General features: G+C 39.4%; 1 pseudogene; it reads right to left on the reverse strand.

Annotated features, from left to right (window-relative positions):
• Positions 1-490: 490 nt before the first annotated feature.
• Positions 491-1,773, reverse strand: LOC128170449 (uncharacterized; annotated as a pseudogene).
• Between the last annotated feature and the right edge of the window lie 6,140 nt (positions 1,774-7,913).

Consider the following 7,913-nt stretch of genomic DNA (forward strand, 5'->3'; position numbering starts at 1 on the left):
TAATTTTTCCGTACGAGTTAACACGTACAATATACTAAAACTTTGTTAAATGCGGTGAGACGTTAAACACTTGGTTAAATAAAGTGGTGCATTTCCCTACTGACGTCTGTGAGGTACAAATCAAATTAAGAAAACTTGTTCGTAGTGTAAATAGTAATGTATGACAAACTTTGCAGGAAACAGATTTACAAGACATGTCAAGTTACGAGTTACCTATTTGGCTCACTTAAAAAAGTGTTAACTCGTACGTATAATAATTCCATTTATGATATATTAAGTAACAGAGCGCTTTTACTTTGCAAAATGTGTGAAAGTAAATGCAATATATTTTAAGTATTATTTCCAAATAAGTATTGTTTCCAAATAAAGATATTTATGTAAATCGATCCAAAAAGGACTAGTAATTAGGCCCATGTAGCGTCGTCGCGCGGTTACGGCATAATTAATATAACTGTGATAAATCCTTCCTTTGAGTATAATACCTGAGTGAACAGTCCAAGTTTTATTTTACAATTTATTTACATTATTTCCCAATTTAATATCGTCACAAAATAAATCCAAGAAGAAGCACTGACTATATCTACGACAACAATAACAACTCTAACTCTAACTAACTACAACTCCCTGTGACCCTCATACCCGTATATACACAAGGGTTGCTCATTAAGAGCAGCCGCTTTAATGAGGTCACATTATATAATAACGGTACATCGGTTGCTCTTCGGGAGCAACGGGTATACATACAAATAAACACGTGAAATAAAATGATGATATATGAAAATAATTAAACTGAATATAATTTATGGCGTTACAACTCCCCCCTCTTAACTTTTGGTTACATACAAAAGGTATTTACAAGCATGAAATATAAATAAAAGAAATATCTAACGCCAGTGCTCTTCTTAAATAACATATAACAAATAAATAAGACATATCACACAAATAAAATATACAAATTCAACAATTTACAAATAATTATTTACAACAGTTCATATTTACAATGTCAATATTTACACGGAAAAGTCTCCCTTCATATCCCGGACGTTCCCTTTACGCAAGCACTCGGCAACGTCTTCCGCAATTTCACTTACCACGCTTGGGAAGTCCACATCTTCGGGATTTAAGTCCTCGGAATAGATGATTTGTGGGGTTCGGCTCACTTCCGTTCGTCCATCTGGGTGCGTTGTAGTAACTATATTGAAGAGAAAACAAACTGAAGATTTAGTCACAGTAACGTCTCTGTCAGTGTCCATTTCACTGTCACTAGCGGAAGAGTCGAGTAAACAGTCTTCAGTTTCTGGTGTGTGCTCACCAACAGCGTCTTCTTTTGTATTTTCTAGAAGTTCGTTCACAAAGCTGTCCGACGAAATCTCGAGGGAGCTTACCGACACATCGTCCAGGAAGTTCCATTCATTACTACGGGCATAATCAGACGCTCTAGGAGATTCCTCTGTCTTCATGGCGAAAGTGGTCTCATCCTCATCCGACGATATATTCTCGTAATGTTCACTAAGCACATACACAGGTTTACGCGCCTCTTCGTAGCTCTGGCGGTTGACCGTAAACTTCTCATATTCCAAGGCACATTTCAGGTCTTTTCCCCCTAGTTTGTGGATAAGTCTGTAATGTCTCTTCAAATTGAAGCTTCGCACAAATGTTCTTTGGCAAAAACTACACTTGAAACAGTCTTATTTCATCCTTATGCTGCTCCTTAATATTCAAGTTCAAATAACTAATTCTGGAGAAAGTCCGGCCACAGATTTCACATCTCATAGTCTCTAGTTTTCTCTATATCGCGATGGTTTTCGTATAATCCGTCCGTGTCTCGTCTGAACAATCTTCTGGGTCGGGGTATTCTGGGGTGTCTCGTCTTTGGGTCCTCCCTCTGATTCGGAATCTGATTGGCTAGCGGCTGTTGACGGGGCCCCGGGTGGAAAGTTAAGCGGCATCTTCAAACGGGTTTGTCTCCGTCCACTGGCCGTTGTGCGGCGATGCGTGATGGGTACCCTCTGCAGCTGGGCGCTTGTATATTCGGTATCGCTTCTCGCCGGGTATGGTTTATTCCCTCTATACGGTTTGATATTGTCGGAATGCACGACACGGGCTTTGGATTTTGGGAGTGTCTTATTTGAAACAATACATCACTTAGTCTCTTTACAATAAGTCAGGGTCCTGTCCATTTTCGTGCTAAATTTGTTTTACATCCAACAGTAACTTTGGGCTGGCTCCGCCGAACTAGATCACCAATTTCATAATTAATAGAACGCACATTTCGATCGTAAACGCGTTTTTGTCTCAAAGCACTTTGTTTAGTTTCACTTCTCACAATTTCATACATTTCATACAAACATTTTTCTAAATGACGCACATATTCCGCTTCATTTTTGTACACAGCTATATCATCACTATCCAAATTTTCTGTTCACAGGTAAAGTCATTTCTTCACCAAATACCATTTTATACGGCGTCATTCCTGTGGACTCGTGTATTGTGCTGTTGTACGCCAACACAATTCCGTCAATGAATTTATCCCAGTCTGTTTGATTCACTGAAATGTACTTGGATAAGATTTCCTTGATAGTTCTGTTCAATCTTTCAATCATTCCGTCGGATTGAGGGTGAAACGACGTTGTACGCCTTTTGTTTATTTGCAAAACTTTGCACATCTCTCGGAATAATTGACTTTCGAACTGAGCACCTTGATCCGAATGTATTTCTTGGGGGCATCCGTAGCGTTTAATCCATCCTTTAAACAACGTTTCTGCTACTGTCTCAGCGTCAATGTTTCTCAAGGGAAATATTTCCGTGAATTTAGTAAAATAGTCTGATATCACTATAATATACGTAAATCCATTCATTGACTTAGGAAATGGTCCAGCTATATCCACTCCAATTCTCTCAAATTTAACACCGCTCAAATAACTTTTTATATAGCTTCTCTTCTTTCTATGTGGGTTTTTCCGTTCTTCACAAATATCACAAGAAGCGATGTAATCCTGGACATATCGTCTTAAATGGGGCCAGCAATAATAACTTCTGTTGAGCTTATCAAAGGTGCGTCGTACACCTAAATGTCCGGCAGTTAAAGCGTCATGGAAATTCCACATTACAATATCGCGTAACTTCTGAGGAACAATAATCCGTAATCGTTCACCATTATTTTCCATCCATTCAATGCATAATACCCCTTCGTTCACAGTCAACAACTCCCAACGAGAGTTTAAAAATTTGCTCTCAAAGCCTAAACTTGAGATATAATCTAAAGCTGGCTTTGGAAAGTTCGAATCCTCTTTCCACTTAAGAATGGGTGATATACCTCCGTCGTCTAACTGATGTTCTCTAATACTTGATAAACTCAGTGATTTATCCGGCTGTTCCTTAGGTTTGGCTCATAACGGACGATTTGGAACACGCTTTGACGTCTTATGTGGTTGTACAGTATCACTTGAATAACAGGCAATAGGTATCTCATCCGGATCTTGGAAAAGTGTTTTAATAGCACATACATAATCACAAGATTGAACATCTTCTCCGTTCGTTGATTTACGCAAATCTTCTATGTGATAGGATTGTTCTTCATCGGTCGCCTCTGTCACATTCAATTTGCACTTTTTACACTGCCCATTTTAAATATTCATCCTAGTCAAACCATCTGCATTTCCGTGTCTTTTTCCTGGTCTATGCTGAATCTGGAAAGTATATGAAGCTAATTGTTAAAGCCATCGAGCAATCTGTCCATCCGGTTCTTTAAACTTATGTAACCACACTAGCGATCCATGATCCGTTTTCAGGATAAATTCTCGTCCAATCAATTAATGTTTAAAATGTTTGATAAAATAAACGAGTGCTAACATGTCTCGTCGCGTGATACAATAATTCCTTTCAGATTTTGTTAGTGAACGACTCCCGTACGCTATCACTCTTTCTTTTCCGTCCTGAATCTGTGAAACTACTGCTCCTATCGCATCATTGCTAGCATCAGTATCCAGAATAAAGAGTCCTCCATTCACATCTGGATAGCTAAGAATTAGTGCACTTACTAATGTTGATTTAAGGTAAAATTAAACAATGTTTCCTAAGAAAGTCACTTCCTGCTTAAAGAAACTACATTTCTTGGCTTTCAGTTTTAAGTTAGCATTTTCAAGTCGATCAAATACTAAACTCAAGTTTCTTAAATGTTCCTCAAAATTCTTGCTATACACTATTATGTCATCTAAATATAGGACTGCGACATGCCACTTCAATCTTCGTAAGGTATGTTCTATCGCTCTCTGGAAAGTAGCGGGGGCATTGCGTAATCCAAACGGCATGACTGTATACTGATACAATCCTCCAATTTGAATTTGATAATAAGCCATATTAAGACGCAGCGATGTAAAATAACTAGATCCAGATAATGCGTCTAAATCTTCAGCAATTCTTGGAATAGGGTAAGCGTCCTTTATTGTTTGAGCATTCAAGCACCGATAATCCACGCATAATCTCCAGGTTTTGTCTTTCTTTTGCACAAGTACAAGGGAGATGACTAAGGACTTACTGATTCTTCAATCAAACCTTCAGTTCTTAATTTATTTATTTCTGCATCCAATATGTCTCGTTTGAATATAGGTACTCTTCTTACAGGTTCCTTATCTGGTTTCTCATCATTCAAATTGATTTGATGTTCTCCAACATTTGATCGCTGTAAAGGCATCTCGGGGTCGGCAAACGCAGATTTACGACTAAGTAAAAACTGCTTAAATTTCTCTGCTTGCTCTGGTGTAAGATTTTTACATCCTTCAAAATACATCTCTCTCAAGAATTCAGGAATATCTTTAGACTTATTCCCAGTTTCTACGTTGCACATCATTGAATTCGGTAACTCGTCACTGACAAAATCAACGCATGTCACTTATGCAATTTCTGTGTTTTCTTTTACAAAAACTGTCTCCCGGGTTAAAACACGCACATTAATCTCACTATTTTCTGTATTAACTAACACTTGTCCAACCACAAGTCCATGTGTGTTGATAAATTTCATCAGTGGTACTAATATAGCCTCCTTCATATTAGTACTAGGAATCACCTTAGATTTGATCACTGCTTCATGTCTCGATGGAATTACAATTCTATCCACTGATCGAACACGACAGCTTGTCTCTTTATCCTCACTCGTGTGCACACATTTCATCATCAGATTGTGATTCCTGTAGTCGTAATAAATAAAATGAAATGCGGCGATAACGAACAGTGTTCTATACATGTTCTCTGTCCCAAAATATTTACATTTTGCTTTACATTTTGCTCGATATCAATTTTAAATGCTTGTAAGTGTTCACGACGCAACAACATTTTACGGGAAAAGTTTATTGGTCTAACCCACAAACCTCTCTCAGCGAGGGTGGAAACCGAAAAATACATGTGAGGACAACATTTATTACACAATATAATCTCACAACACAATATAATATAATCATACTATCGCTTAATATCAGGTTATCAAATAATGACAATTAAGGCACGCCATACTCGAATAAAATGACAATCGCACATTTCAAATCATGAAACAAGCACGAGCATCGCTTACAGTGTGAACGCATTGTATATTAATCAATTACAGGACAAGTGACAAATATACACAGTTTACTTACTCTTTAGGGACACAAACACCAAAATATAGATCAAAGTTTTGTAGAAAAAACAAGCATGGCTTATGCCGGAACAAAAGGTACATAAAGTAATAATCAAACCAAATCCAGACACCATTCTGGCGCTACTACACCCCCCTCTGGCTTCGAAGAAGCCAATCAAGTTTAAAATTAGAAAAGATGTTATAATTAAAATGATTCCTACCCTCACAATACTAAATACCGGTATGTACAAATGATGTAACAAAGTTGATATGTGAATACAACTTTTTGAAATCACAACAGTACATATCAAGTACCGTATATATGCAAGTTCCGTATATATGCACAATGACTGAACCAAAGTTAGGATGGGGTCTTAACTACTTAGCCACTTCAACATGACAGCACAACTGAGTAATAAGTCTCACATAAAACGTTTTGTTACGGCCACAAAATATCTTCACCTTGCGTACGCGTCCATCATCACTCTCAAAGGTCTTTGTCACTGTAGCAAGGGGTCACTGATTTCTGGTTAACGAATCGTCACGCATGAGAACTACATCTCCTTTCTGAAACTGTCTACATTCTGTCAACCATTTCTGACGAATCTGTAGGCTCTGCATATATTCTGTGTGCCATCTCTGCCAGAACTGATCTGCCAAGTAATGCACCTGCTTCCAGGAACTCTTGAGGGCATCTTTGGTCCCAAACACTGGAATGTCCAATTGTACAGTTTTCTGATGAATTAATATATCTGGTGAAGGTACCTATGGTGTATCTTGGTCAGCTGATACTGCGACGAGTGGTCTAGCATTAAGGATAGCACTAACTTCTATCAAGAATGTAGTCAAAACTTGATGTGTTAAAGGTCCCTTATGGTTCAAGAGTAAGCTGTCCAGTATCTTCCTTGAAGCACCTATCATTCTTTGCCATGCCCCTCCAAAGTGGGAGGCATGGGGAGGATTGAACACCCAATTGATCTTGTTCTCCTCGAGATACCTTTTTGATGTTGGGTTTTCCACCAGATTAGAAGCAATGTTGAGTTCATGCACTGCCCCAATGAAATGTGTCCCACGATCTGATCGAAACTGTATAACGGGGTCTCTTATGGCTATGAACCTGCGTAATGCGTTGATTAATGAAGCTGTGGACAACTCTTCAATGGCTTCCAAGTGAACAGCTCGTGAAACAAGGCATGTAAACATCAAGGCCCACCTCTTCTGATTCACAGTCCCCCCCCCCCCCCCCCCTGGTCCGTCGTTGCCTAACTCACAGTCGTTGTTTGGTTCCACTAACGGAAAACATGAGAGTGGTTCTGCAAATGTTTTCGTCAGTGTCCTAAATTGGGGTCTGGTCAACCACATACTGCTCGAAAGTTGAGTAGCACATACTTATCTTGTAGCCAGACCAGCTGGATTCTGCTCAGTGGGAACATGTGTCCAGTGTCCATTGTGTCGGAGATGAGGACGAATGAACACGCATTCAGTCTGTTCGACACGTAAACGTAGAATCTGCGAGTAGTGTTCGTCAGATAACCCAAGACAATCTGTAGTATCGAAAACACTCTGATGGAATACCAAGTTGTTCCTTGATTATGTCTGCTATTTCAATGCCAAGAACTGCGGCGCACAGTTCCATCCGAGGAATTGTGTTGCCGCCATTAGGTGCAAGCTTTCCCTTTCCAAGTAGAAAACTGAGTGTGGGCTTTGAACTGACAGGTCCGAAGAGCTGTAGATATGCAACAGCACCAATCGCGTCTTTGGATGCATCGCAGAATACATGCACAAGACAAACACTGGAATCTGTATATGAGTGATCCGAGCATGCCTACGAATACACACACACTTAGTTCAACTAAGGATTGTACCCAGTCGTCCCATGGGCTTTTAAACATCTCAGGAAGTGGGTCATCCCAATCCAAGGTGGTTGTACTAGACAGTGAATGGTTTCTTGTCTTTACATGTGCGAAATGTGAACTGATCAGTTTCAATGTCCCAAGAGAGTCCTAAACTTCTCTGCATTGGTAACGCGTCATTACAAAGGTCAAGGTTACAGAGATTCTTAGCCAGTTCACTCTGTGGAAATGAGTCCAACACTTCCCTGTTATTTGAAGCGAACTTGTGTAACCTAAGTTTCCCGGTGTCATGTAGAACACGTTGTGTACGAGCAAGCAGATTAATGGCTTCTTCAGATGTACGGCAGGAAACCACGCCATTGTCGACATAGAAGTTCTTGTAAATGAAGAGAGTGAAGAAACCTCTATTCATGAACTAAAGGTTTGAAGACGTCCCCTGCTACGTTTAA

The sequence above is a fragment of the Crassostrea angulata genome, chromosome 2, assembly GCF_025612915.1.
Source record: "Crassostrea angulata isolate pt1a10 chromosome 2, ASM2561291v2, whole genome shotgun sequence".
Lineage (NCBI taxonomy): Eukaryota > Metazoa > Mollusca > Bivalvia > Ostreida > Ostreidae > Magallana > Magallana angulata.